Genomic DNA, 13,954 nt, shown 5'->3' with positions numbered 1-13,954 from the left:
AGTGTACATGTCCAACTCGAGCACAAAAGTCTGGAAGGAAAAAAAAATGACTGTGCAAAATGTGAATACGTCACCCATCCAACATGGCTTCTACGCCGGCTGCCCAAGCAACGCCTCTGCAACGACGCCCACAATCATCGGCAAAAAGGTGGTGCCTTTGGCTGCTTCAGCACGCTCAACATATGCCTTGCAAGTTCCGACGTGGCGGAACACCGCACCGAGGTCGACGAAGGTCCTGCCTTGAAAGGCATACCCGGGAATGCGTGCGAAACGTCTACCGCGTGGGTTGTGAACCCGGTGAATGAAGGATCATGTGGCAGAGGGTGACGGAACGTGAGTGTGCGACTTGCCGCTGCGATGTCGTTCAAGCGTTCAACGGGCCGGCAGGTTCTGTCTGTCGTGGTCGAAAACGTCCGAGTTTTGCTGATTCCGAGGGTTAGGAGTGCTATGGTGGCGTGTACGAGGCGCTGGTGCGGCGCTCCGTCGCTCGTGCCGGACGGACATGAGGCGGCCGAAGGCGGTCGTCAAGTGGTCGCGGAAATCAGTGGAGAAGTACTCGCCTGCCCTTTTTGTCGAAGACTCGCGACAGACGGTCTTCGGGAGACACGGGTGGTTGCACAAATGCGACCGTGCGTCAACGTGCAGCCATATTCGAGGATTATTTCGCCCCATTACGATAGCTTCGTCACTGCGCTCGCTGGTGTTGCTTGTTTTTGTTGACCTTCACTTGTGGCTCACACCCACTGTGGGGGATTGGCTGGTTTGTTGTTCTGCTTCTTCGACTTCTACATACTCGGCTTAGTGAAGCTGTGAGGAGTGACGAGTGGGTACGGAGGCAAAGCACAGCAAAGCGCGCCCGGGGCGTGATCTCACGCGTCCTGGGGTCCACGTCGCTTCAGGTACGTGCGTGGTGCGTCCGTACGTCTAGTGCGCAATTTTCTTGGAACTTCCAGCAACTGGCAATTCCATTGAGGTGAGCGTGCGAGGATGTTCGTTGTAATTATCGAGAGCCAACGGTGGATGAGCTGGTATGAGATGGTGTTCAGAAATGAAGTGTTTGATCAACAAGGCGATGCCCGCCGTGGTGGTCTGATGGCCGTAAGGTACTCGGCTGCTGACCCGCAGGTGGTGGGATCGAATTTCGGCCGCGGCGGCTGCATTTCCCTGTGCTCAGATTAGGGTGCACGTGAAAGAACCCCAGGTGGTCGAAATTTTCGGAGCCTTCCATTACGGCGTATGTGCGGAGTGGGTCCTGTGGCGTTCTTTGCGATTTTAATTTGTGATGGGGAATAGTGTGGATGCGTAGACGTGGCGAGAGCACGCGTCTTCAGGTTCAGACGCCGCGTGAAGATGTGAAATAAAAATGCCTTCGCTTGCCACTGCAACTGTAAACAGAAACCCTACCAAACCTCATTTTCTAGAGGCTTTTTTATTTTTCGTTGCGAAACGGGTGAATTCGAAAAGCGGAAATAGCTTGGCACATACATACACACTTCTACACACATACATACATACACATCGCACATGCATACACATCGTATGCACACTTCTAGCAATCCTCCGAAACAGTAATGATAATTTCCTCAATAGTTTTATTAATATGAGTAGGAATGTTAAAAAAAATAAGAAACTGGAGTATGTACGTGTGAACATAACAAAGTAAAAGAGACCCTCCATATATGAAATACACACGGAAACATTTATTTTCCCAGAGCAATCATAAGTGTAAACACAGCTAGCGCACTCCCTGCACGCGAATACCGCGTCAGCCGGGGAGGCGTGCCGCCACCGTCTCGGACACTCGACGCACCCACGCCGTTTACCCCGGTATCATCGGTAAATCCGAACACTCCTTCTATCATTGAATTTATTGTCGAACTCACCCCGCAGGGGGTGAGTGGGCCGATCTCGGAGGTAGTGCAATACCGGGCCAACCCGTGGCGCAGGTGAAGCAAGCTTCAAGCACTCCGCCGCATCACAAAGATAAGTTTAATATCTTGGATCCAAATAGGATGCGTATCAGATATTAAGTTGATAAGAACAGAGTGCTTTTATTGATGTTCAATACAAGTCTTCTAGTGACTGTAAATGCACTCGTTTGTAATTTTGATGAGACCAGGACCGACGGCAGGAAAGTGCCCCAGAACAGGGATGCCAGAAGTTGAACCCTGTGAGACGTAGTCCAGGATCGAGAAAAGCACCAGGTAGGCTCCGGATGTGGTGTTTTCTGGAACACTGCGACCAGGGAACTTGTGCCGGACAGGAACCCGTGTGTGGTGATTTGATGGTGGTAATCAGTTGATCAAGGAGGGGACCAGGCTTCGTAGTGATAGATTACTGTTAGTTGCGACCGTGGCCGACGTGAGTGTGGTAAACGGACCGAGACGCTGCCACCACCTCGCTTACGCAAAGTTTCTTCATCAGCCGCAGATAAGATCTGGAGCACAGTCGCCTCAGGACTTGGTCGTTGGCCGGATCCCAGGCGCCAAGTGTTCCAACGATGACCGCGGCCACCGTCACTCTCTGGTAGCGTCGGCGGAGGTAGGCAGCGACGGGTTCGTACTTGGCGAGCTTGTCGTTGCGGGCGTTCGAGAAGGCCTCTGGTGTGTTTTCGAATGGGCAAGCCACGTCAATCACCAAGGCCTCCTCGCCGCGCACAACGACCAGGTCAGGGCATAGGCCAGTGTCGCCGACGGAGCGGTTCTCGTAAGCCACCGTGAATTGACGGGTTGCTGCTGTACGTAGGCGTTTGACCACCGCGTTGTGCCGCGCCTGATACATGGCATTGTGCGTCATGCAGTGGCACAACACATGCGGTAAAGTCTCACGTTGGTATCCGCAGATGCGGCAACGCTGATCGCGGTCGGCGGGACCCCACATGACCGAACCGTTGAGAGGTAGTAGGTTCAGACGCGCTCGGTGGATGAAGCGCCAGTCCGCGAAGTGTGTGAACGCTCCACTCCGCATGAAATGAGAACTGGCCCGATCCGCCGAGACGCAAGCCATGACCTTGCCTTGGTTGGGTTGTGCATGTAGGGCGTTGTCGCGATCTGTGGCGAGTACATCTCGCAGAGACCGCATGACGCGGTTGCGATGTGAAGGCGGTAGGGTGACGTCGCCGCACGTGATGGTGACGTGGTCGGGGCTCAACGACCACGAGACGTGTAACCGCCGGGACGCCTTGCGGGCCTCCGTCCACACGGAACGAAGCTGTGTGGCAGGTGTGGACTGAACTCCTTGGAGGTCGCCGGACAGATAAGCCTCGAGTTCGAATCGGGTCGCCTCCCATCCGAGTCGGGTCGAGGCGATGTCATAGGCGTCGGAGAGTGCCAACTCGCGCAAGCACCGATCAGACGTCGTGAGGAGTTTGAATGCCGAGTCGACGCGGCAAATGTCGCTTAACTCGGCAGCCACAGGTATGGCAACTGCCCCGCCAGCAGAGCTCCCGTAGACGTAATGGGTGGACGCGTTGGTCGGCACGTAGAGGGTTCGTTTGACAAGTGGCCGTATAGCGTCGTCTAGACGGCGCCAGTCGGACTTGCCAAGTACCCCGCATCGCATGGCGAAGTTTAGGGCCGGGTACACGAAAGACTTCAGTGCATCGATGCGCTGCCAGGGGGCAAGTAGAGAGGAGAAGAGGGCCCTCGCTTGGCAGATGGCGTCGTCCACAGGTGAAGAACCGGTCCTAGCTGGAAGGCGGAAACCCACCGGGCGTCCCAAGAAACGCAGTGGCTCGGAGTTCTCGAGTGCTGAGACAGGGACGCCGGACACCTGGAATACGGTAGGACGCATTCCGACGGGGGTCATGCCACTCATATGCACAGTAGAGCACTTTGATGGATTTAAAGCTAGTCCGAGAGGACCAGCTAGGGACTCCACCGTGTCAATTCGCTGCTGTAGGAGGAAAGGGGAGTCGGCCAGCGACGTGAGGTCGTCTGCGTATGCGAGAATTTTATGGTCGTCTTCATCGCCCTGTACGCCACGAATGACCGGGTCCACGACGAGGTTAAAAAGCAGCCCTGATAGGGGGCAACCTTGGCGGAGACCTGATCGAATAGGTACCGGCTCTGTTACTCCTTCAGCTGCGACGATGAGGGTATTGTTATAGCGGTAGAGATCTGCGATTATCTCAGTGAATGTGTCTCCAGCACCAGCTCCTCGTAGAGCGTCGAAGAGGGCTTGATGGGGTACGGACCCATAAGCATTGGTGAAATCCAATAGTGCTGCACAGAAGTCCGGGCCACCAGCTCTTGCCACGTCGAACTTGTGCTGGAACACATAATTGAGCTCGAATACCCCATCGTGCGGTAGGAAGCTCTTTTGGCAATGGGAGAGAACTTGATGGTCCGTAATCCATTTTTGTAGTCGGGCTGCCAAGCACTTGGCGTATAGTTTTGAGGCTGTACTTCCAAGTGCTATCGGTCGCCAATTACCAGGAATCGAAGGGTCCCCTCTCTTGTGAATTAATATTGTCCTTGAGGTCCGCCATGAGTCAGGTGTTCGACGGTGGTGAATACAGGCGTTAAAGAGGGCAGACAGGAATTTAGCTTCTGGGTCGACGGACTTCCAGTGTCGATAGGTGAGCCTGTCGGAGCCAGGAGATGTATTCTCTCATTTGCGAAGCCGGAGAAGGACCTCGTCTGCCGAGAAAGACGCCATATTCACAGGTTCGGGGGCCACAGGTCGTTGAAAGAGGGTTGTCGTGTCAGCTGTGCGGTGAGACCAGGTAGAGCCCCAATGATCCTGGAGTTCCTGAAGTGGTATGTCGCAGGACCGGGGAGGACCTTCGAGTATCAGTCGCACAGCACGACGACGATTCCGGCGGTATAATCGCTGGATGTCCGTAGCATTCTCGGGGTTGATCGAGCGTGGGGACCGACCAGGTACCACGGGAGGGAGACGAACAGCCTCCGTAGCTATGGTAACGGCTTGTGTCCACGCCTGGTCACATATAGCCCAGGAATCCTGCGTTGGTGGATTACGCAGTGTGGCACGCAGTGATTGTACTTGCTGTGCAAGCGGAGCCGTGTTGTCTGGTGGCATGTTCATTGCCGGGTCATCCACTGGTACGTCAGGGGCGTCGTCATCGTTAACCGCCTCGCCAGGGTCATCGGTCCGTTCCGGGAGTGAGGATGAAGGGGAACTCGAACGGGAGGTCGATGAATCTGGAGAGATAGTCGGATAAGCTGACGTACCAGGCGTAACAGTTGTCTCGCCAGATGTGGATTGGTCGGGTAGCACGGGCGTTGGCGGCCCGGGATCCGAAGGTAGCGGTCGAGGCGTCGTATAACCGGAATTAGAAGTGGTTGCTGTGTTGTCCGGTGTGGAAGACGCTGTAGACCGTGAAGCCGACGGAGAACCGGTAGCCGAGGTGCTATAGACCGAACCCGTACTCGAGGATGGCGTCGATGTGGAAGACTTGCCTCCACGACGTCCTCGAGGCCGGGAAACGGTTTCTGTAACCTGTAGTTCCTGTTGGACTCGGTGAGCTGTACCTGAAGGAGCTGGTCCGGGAGATGGTGTGGTCTCTGTGCCAGAGGAACTGGAGGTAGTCGCCGTAGGCTGCCGTGGGGGGCGAAGAGGTACAAATGGAGTGGACTCCTCTTGCGCATGGCGTGCCATGGTGTGCCGGGCCAAGGAGCGATCGCAATTGAAGCTCTTCGGGCAATATCGGCAGGGGTGGTAAGGCTCATTCGAGGCAGGACCCGGGCAGTCATGGCGGGCGGACAGCGAATTCAACCGGGCATCACAGGCGACGCACCGGTAGAGACGCCCCATTGGCCGAACCCCGTGTTTCTGCTCCATGTGGGACCGCCACGCGGACAGTCAGAGCGATACTGATGTGCGGGCTTGGCAGCCCGCGCAACAGGGATAAGGACAACGAAGGATCCCAGGCACCGGCAGGTACACCGTCTTGATGCCCTGGTGAATGACGGGCGGTCGGGAGCGAGGAGGGCCCGACGCTGCCGCTGAAACGCCAGTAGACGCGGGGGTGCCAGGACGAGGCCGCTGGGCCGGCGGCGGCGCCGGTGTGCTCATCCCCGAAGGGGGAGCGGGACGCCGCCGACGGCTACCTGATCCCGGGACGAGCGGTTCGATGGACACGGCAGGTGGTCGGCGGGGAGCAGGCATAGCCAGGCAGGGACTTCCTCAGGACCTCGTGGACGGACGTCCGGGCAGGAAGGCCGGTGGGCTCTGATGACGACGGCGATGAAGTGGTCACGAGGACCGGGGCCCGTGGTTGTCGTCAGCAGGCATTGACGACCGGGCCGGGAGTGGCAGGCAAGAAAAGGCTCGTGGACTCTTACCACTCCCGGAGGCCGTCTGGTCCCGCTGGTGGGCCTGCCGCGTCGGTAGATGGCCGGAGACTCCTTCGATGGTTCAGCAGGGCCGAGGAACCAGGTGGATCCAGGTACAGCGTTGCCCCGTGCGACCAGGAGGGGGACCTTCCAGGGCGGCCGGCTCCCCGGGAGGGACCGTTCTCGTCCTTTGGCTGTAAAGATCAAAGTGGGAGATCCACTTTGATCTTATCCAAAAGGCCGAGAAGCGATGCAATTCATTAGCACGTAATTAAAATCCATTCTTTCACACCTCGTACTTAGTTCTGGCCAAAAGCCGGGCAAACAGTAGCAAAGCAATTCCGACGTCCACCCATGCACAACCAGCATTGTGCACCGACAGCGGCAGCGCTGGCTTCACGGCATTGCTTTTATCCCCAGTCCGCTTGAAGTTTCTAGTTTCGCTTACAAACATGTTAAAACTGAAACCTTCTTTTTCCCAGAGGTCGAAGCCACGCGTGCTTGCTTGCATGCGTACTCTCGATGCGCCCATGACGTCACACCAAATGCTTGCCGGCGAACATTATCAGGCATGTCGCGAGGGATGCTACAGAACTTGTTTTAAAAACTGATGCATAGTGTACATGTCCAACTCGAGCACCAAAGTCTGGAAGGAAAAAAAATGACTGTGCAAAATGTGAATATGTCACCCATCCAACATGGCTTCTACGCCGGCTGCCCAAGCAACGCCTCTGCAACGACGCCCACAATCATCGGCAAAAAGGTGGTGCCTTTGGCTGCTTCAGCACGCTCAACATAAGCCTTGCAAGTTCCGACGTGGCGGAACACCGCACCGAGGTCGACGAAGGTCCAGCCGTGAAAGGCAGACCCGGGAATGCGCGCGAAACGTCTACCCCGTGCGTTGTGAAGCCGGTGAATGAAGGATCATATGGCAGAGGGTGACGGAACGTGAGTGTGCGACTTGCCGCTGCGATGTCGTTCAAGCGTTCAACAGGCGGGAAGTTCTGTCTGTCGTGGTCGAAAACGTCCGAGTTTTGCTGATTCCGAGGGGTAGGAGTGCTATGGTGGCGTGTACGAGGCGCTGGTGCAGCGCTCCGTCGATCGTGCCGGACGGACATGAGGCGGCCGAAGGCGGTCGTCAAGTGGTCGCGGAAATCAGTGGAGAAGTACTCGCCTGCGCTTTTCGTCGAAGACTCGCGACAGACGGTCTTCGGGAGACACGGGTGGTTGCACAAATGCGACCGTGCGTCAACGTGCAGCCATATTCGTGGATTATTTCGCCCCATTACGATAGCTTCGTCACTGCGCTCGCTGGTGTTGCTTGTTTTTGTTGACCTTCACTTGTGGCTCACACCCACTGTGGGGGATTGGCTGGTTTGTTGTTCTGCTTCTTCGACTTCTGCATACTCGGCTTAGTGAAGCTGTGAGGAGTGACGAGTGGGTACGGAGGCAAAGCACAGCAAAGCGCGCCCGGGGCGTGATCTCACGCGTCCTGGGGTCCACGTCGCTTCAGGTACGTGCGTGGTGCGTCTGTGCGTCTAGTGCGCAGATTTCTTGGAACTTCCAGCAACTGGCAATTCCATTGAGGTGAGCGTGCGAGGATGTTCGTTGTAATTAACGAGAGCCAACGGTGGATGAGCTGGTATGAGATGGTGTTCAGAAATGAAGTGTTTGATCAACAAGGCGATGCCCGCCGTGGTGGTCTGATGGCCGTAAGGTACTCGGCTGCTGACCCGCAGGTGGTGGGATCGAATCCCGGCCGCGGCGGCTGCATTTCCCTGTGCTCAAATTAGGGTGCACGTGAAAGAACCCCAGGTGGTCGAAATTTTCGGAGCCCTCCATTACGGCGTCTCCCATAATCATATGGTGCTTTTGGGACGTCAAACCCCAAAGGTCAGTGGACATAGGAAAAGCACATCGGGGCTTTGCCGCTCCACCATACAGCAGGTGTGTGCGGAGTGGGTCCTGTGGCGTTCTTTGCGATTTTAATTTGTAATGGGGAATAGTGTAGATGCGTAGACGTGGCGAGAGCACGCGTCTTCAGGTTCAGACGCCGCGTGAAGATGTGAAATAAAAATGCCTTCGCTTGCCACTGCAACTGTAAACAGAAACACCAACCAAACCCCATTTTCTAGAGGCTTTTTTTATTTTTCGTTGCGAAACGGGTGAATTCGAAAAGCGGAAATAGTTTGGCACATACATACACACTTCTACACACATACATACATACACATCGCACATGCATACACATCGTATCCACACTTCTAGCTTTCCTCCGAAACAGTAATGATAATTTCCTCAATAGTTTTATTAATATGAGTAGGAATGTTAAAAAAATAAGAAACTTGAGTATGTACGTGTGAACATAACAAAATAAAAGAGACCCTCCATATATGAAATTTACACAGAAACATTTATTTTTCCAGAGCAATCGTAAGTGTAAACACAGCAAGCGCACTCCCTGCACGCGAATACCGCGTCAGCCGGGGCGGCGTGCCGCCACCGTCTCGGACACTCGACGCACCCACGCCGTTTACCCCGGTATCATGGGTAAATCCGAACACTCCTTCTATCATTGAATTTATTGTCGAACTCACCCCGCAGGGGGTGAGTGGGCCGATTTCGGAGGTAGTGCAATACCGGGCCAACCCGTGGCGGAGGTGAAGCAAGCTTCAAGCACTCTGCCGCATCACAAAAATAAGTTTAATATCTTGGATCCAAATAGGATCCGTATCAGATATTAAGCTGATAAGAACAGAGTGCTTTTATTGAGGTTCAATACAAGTCTTCTAGTGACTGTAAATGCACTCGTTTGTAATTTTGATGAGACCAGGACCGACGGCAGGAAAGTGCCCCAGATCAGTGATGCCAGAAGTTGAACCCTGTGAGACGTAGTCCAGGATCGAGAAAAGCACCAGGTAGGCTCCGGATGTGGTGTTTTCAGGAACACTGCGACCAGGGAACTTGTGCCGGACAGGAACCCGTGTGTGGTGATTTGATGGTGGTGATCAGTTGATCAAGGAGGGGACCAGGCTTCGTAGTGGTAGATTACTGTTAGCTGCGGCCGAGGCCGACGTGAGTGTGGTAAACGGACCGAGACGCCGCCACCACCTCGCTGACGCAAAGTTTCTTCATCAGCCGCAGATAAGATCTGGAGCACAGTCGCCTCAGGACTTGGTCGTTGGCCGGATCCCAGGCGCCAAGTGTTCCAACGATGACCGCGGCCACCGTCACTCTCTGGTAGCGTCGGCGGAGGTAGGCAGCGACGGGTTCGTACTTGGCGAGCTTGTCGTTGCGGGCGTTCGAGAAGGCCTCTGGTGTGTTTTCGAATGGGCAAGCCAATCCAATCACCAAGGCCTCCTCGTCGCGCACAACGACCAGGTCAGGGCGTAGGCCAGTGTCGCCGACGAACCGGTTCTCGTAAGCCACTGTGAATTGACGGGTTGCTGCTGTACGTAGGCGTTTGACCACCGCGTTGTGTCGCGCCTGATACATGGCACTGTGCGTCATGCAGTGGCACAACACATGCGGTAAAGTCTCACGTTGTTATCCGCAGACCCGGCAACGCTGATCGCGGTCGGCGGGACCCCACATGACCGAACCGTTGAGAGGTAGTAGGTTCAGACGCGCTCGGTGGATGAAGCGCCAGTCCGCGAAGTGTGTGAACGCTCCACTCCGCATGAAATGAGAACTGGCCCGATCCGCCGAGACGCAAGCCATGACCTTGCCTTGGTTGGGTTGTGCATGTAGGGCGTTGTCGCGATCTGTGGCGAGTACATCTCGCAGAGACCGCATGACGCGGTTGCGATGTGAAGGCGGTAGGGTGACGTCGCCGCACGTGATGGTGACGTGGTCGGGGCTCAACGACCACGAGACGTGTAACCGCCGGGACGCCTTGCGGGCCTCCGTCCACACGGAACGAAGCTGTGTGGCAGGTGTGGACTGAACTCCTTGGAGGTCGCCGGACAGATAAGCCTCGAGTTCGAATCGGGTCGCCTCCCCTCCGAGTCGAGTCGAGGCGATGTCATAGGCGTCGGAGAGTGCCAACTCGCGCAAGCACCGATCAGACGTCGTGAGGAGTTTGAATGCCGAGTCGACGCGGCAAATGTCGCTTAACTCGGCAGCCACAGGTATGGCAACTGCCCCGCCAGCAGAGCTCCCGTAGACGTAATGGGTGGACGCGTTGGTCGGCACGTAGAGGGTTCGTTTGACAAGTGGCCGTATAGAGTCGTCGAGACGGCGCCAGTCGGACTTGCCAAGTACCCCGCATCGCATGGCGAAGTTTAGGGACGGGTACACGAAAGACTTCAGTGCATCGATGCGCTGCCAGGGGGCAAGTAGAGAGGAGAAGAGGGCCCTCGCTTGGCAGATGGCGTCGTCCACAGGTGAAGAACCGGTCCTAGCTGGAAGGCGGAAGCCCACCGGGCATTCCAAGAAACGCAGTGGCTCGGAGTTCTCGAGTGCTGAGACAGGGACGCTGGACACCTGGAATACGGTAGGACGCATTCCGACGGGGGTCATGCCACTCATATGCACAGTAGAGCACTTTGATGGATTTAAAGCTAGTCCGAGAGGACCAGCTAGGGACTCCACCGTGTCAATTCGCCGCTGTAGGAGGGAAGGGGAGTCGGCCAGCGGTGTGAGGTCGTCTGCGTATGCGAGAATTTTATGGTCGTCTTCATCGCCCTGTACGCCACGAATGACCGGGTCCACGACGAGGTTAAAAAGCAACCCCGATAGGGGGCAACCTTGGCGGAGACCTGATCGAATAGGTACCGGCTCTGTTACTCCTTCAGCTGCGACGATGAGGGTATTGTTATCGCGGTAGAGATCTGCGATTATCTCAGTGAATGTGTCTCCAGCACCAGCTCCTCGTAGAGCGTCGAAGAGGGCTTGATAGGGTACGGACCCGTAAGCATTGGTGAAATCCAATAGTGCTGCACAGAAGTCCGGGCCACCAGCTCTTGCCACGTCGAACTTGTGCTGGAACACATAGTTGAGCTCGAATACCCCATCGTGCGGTAGGAAGACCTTTTGGCAATGGGAAAGAACTTGATGGTCCGTAATCCATTTTTGTAGTCGGGCTGCCAAGCACTTGGCGTATAGTTTTGAGGCTGTACTTTCAAGTGCTATCGGTCGCCAATTACCAGGAATCGAAGGGTCTCCTCTCTTGTGAATTAATATTGTCCTTGAGGTCCGCGATGAGTCAGGTGTTCGACGGTGGTGAATACAGGCGTTAAACAGGGCAGACGGGAATTTAGCTTCTGGGTCGACGGACTTCCAGTGTCGATAGGTGAGCCTGTCGGAGCCAGGAGATGTATTCTCTGATTTGCGAAGCCGGAGAAGGACCTCGTCTGCCGAGAAAGATGCCATATTCACAGGTTCGGGGCCACAGGTCGTTGAAAGAGGGTTGTCGTGTCAGCTGTGCGGTGAGACCAGGTAGAGCCCCAATGATCCTGGAGTTCCTGAAGTGATATGTCGCAGGACCGGGGAGGACCTTCGAGTATCAGTCGCACAGCACGACGACGATTCCGGCGGTATAATCGCTGGATGTCCGTAGCATTCTCGGGGTTGATCGAGCGTGGGGACCGACCAGATACTACGGGAGAAAGACGAACAGCCTCCGTAGCTATGGTAACGGCTTGTGTCCACGCCTGCTCACATATAGCCCAGGAATCCTGCGTTGGTGGATTACGCAGTGTGGAACGGAATGATTGTACTTGCTGTGCAAGCAGAGCCGTGTTGTCTGGTGGCATATCCATTGCCGGGTCACCCGCTGGTGCGTCAGGGGCGTCGTCATCGTTAACCGCCTCGCCAGGGTCATCGGTCCGTTCCGGGAGTGAAGGTGAAGGGGAACTCGAACGAGAGGTCGATGAATCTGGAGAAATAGTCGGATGAGCTGACGTACCAGGCGTAACAGTTGTCTCGCCAGATGTGGATTGGTCGGGTGGCACGGGCGTTGGCGGTCCGGGATCCGAAGGTAGCGGTCGAGGCGTCGTGTAACCGGAATTAGAAGTGGTTGCTGTGTTGTCCGGTGTGGAAGACGCTGTAGACCGTGAAGCCGACGGAGAACCGGTAGCCGAGGTGCTATAGACCGAACCCGTACTCGAGGATGGCGTCGATGTGGAAGACTTGCCTCCACGACGTCTTCGAGGCCGGGAAACGGTTTCTGTAACGTGTAGTTCCTGTTGGACTCGGTGAGCTGTACCTGAAGGAGCTGGTCCGGGAGATGGTGTCGTCTCTGTGCCAGAGGAACTAGAGGGAGTCGCCATAGGCTGCCGTGGGGGGCGAAGAGGTACAAATGGAGTGGATTCCTCTTGTGCATGCCGTGCCATGGTGTGCCGGGCCAAGGAGCGATCGCAATTGAAGCTCTTCGGGGAATATCGGCAGGGGTGGTAAGGCTCGTTCGAGGCAGGACCCGGGCAGTCGTGGCGGACGGACAGCGAATTCAACCGGGCATCACAGGCGACGCACCGCTAGAGACGCCCCGTTGGCCGAACCCCGTGTTTCTGCTCCATGTGGGACCGCCACGCGGACAGTCGGAGCGAGACTGATGTGCGGGCTTGGCAGCCCGCGCAACAGGGATAAGGACAACGAAGGATCCCAGGCACCGGCAGGTACACCGTCATGATGCCCTGGTGAATGACGGGCGGTCGGGAGCGAGGAGGGCCCGACGCTGCCGCTGAAATGCCAGTAGACGTGGGGGTGCAAGGACGAGGCCGCTGGGCCGGCGGTGGCGCCGGTGTGCTCATCCCCGAAGGGGGAGCGGGACGCCGCCGACGGCTACCTGATCCCGGGACGAGCGGTTCTATGGACACGGCAGGTGGTCGGCGGGGAGCAGGCATAGCCAGGCAGGGACTTCCTCAGGACCTCGTGGACGGACGTCCGGGCAGGAAGGCCGGGGCGACGACGACGACGTCGGCGAAGTGGTCACGATGACCGGGGTCCGTTAGTTTCACCAGCAGGCATTGGCGACCGGACCGGGAGCGGCAAGCAAGAAAAGGCTTGTAGACTCTCACCACTCCCGGAGGGCGTCTTCTCCCACTGGCTGGACCGGAACGCCCGGTCGGACGGTGTCCACGTCCCCGTGGCTTGATGTCCGGGCTGGTAGGCTCGGCCGACGACGGCGATGAAGTGGTCACGAGGACCGGGGCCCGTGGTTGTCGTCAGCAGGCATTGACGACCGGGCCGGGAGTGGCAGGCAAGAAAAGGCTCGTGGACTCTTACCACTCCCGGAGGCCGTCTGGTCCTTCTGGTGGGCCTGCCGCGTCGGTAGATGGCCGGAGACTCCTTCGATGGTTCAGCAGGGCCAATGAACCAGGTGGACCCAGGTACAGCGTAGCCCCGTGCGACCAGGAGGGGGGACCTTCCAGGGCGGCCGGCTCCCCGGGAGGGACCGTTCTCGTCCTTTGGCTGTAAAGATCAAAGTGGGAGATCCAAGTGAGAGATCCACTTTGATCTTAGCCAAAAGGCCGAAAAGCGATGCAATTCATTAGCACGTAATTAAAATCCATTCTTTCACACCTCGTACTTAGTTCTGGCCAAAAGCCGGGAAAACAGTAGCAAAGCAATTCCGACGTCCACCCATGCACAACCAGCATTGTGCACCGACAGCGGCAGCGCTGGCTTCACGGCATTGCTTTTATCCCCAGTCC

General features: G+C 56.5%; 2 non-coding genes across 2 annotated transcripts; both read right to left on the bottom strand.

Moving 5' to 3' along the window:
- Positions 1–1,892: 1,892 nt before the first annotated feature.
- Positions 1,893–2,075, bottom strand: LOC142766527 (U2 spliceosomal RNA). Its single transcript, XR_012884570.1, has one exon. It is a non-coding gene; the product is annotated as a U2 spliceosomal RNA (small nuclear RNA).
- Positions 2,076–8,905: 6,830 nt separating this feature from the next.
- LOC142766523 (U2 spliceosomal RNA) lies at positions 8,906–9,088 on the bottom strand. The gene has a single exon (XR_012884566.1). It is a non-coding gene; the product is annotated as a U2 spliceosomal RNA (small nuclear RNA).
- Positions 9,089–13,954: the final 4,866 nt, after the last annotated feature.

Source organism: Rhipicephalus microplus, chromosome 6 (assembly GCF_043290135.1).
Source record: "Rhipicephalus microplus isolate Deutch F79 chromosome 6, USDA_Rmic, whole genome shotgun sequence".
Lineage (NCBI taxonomy): Eukaryota > Metazoa > Arthropoda > Arachnida > Ixodida > Ixodidae > Rhipicephalus > Rhipicephalus microplus.
Note: the sequence above shows the minus strand (reverse complement) of the source record. Positions and strands in the feature narration are given on the sequence as shown.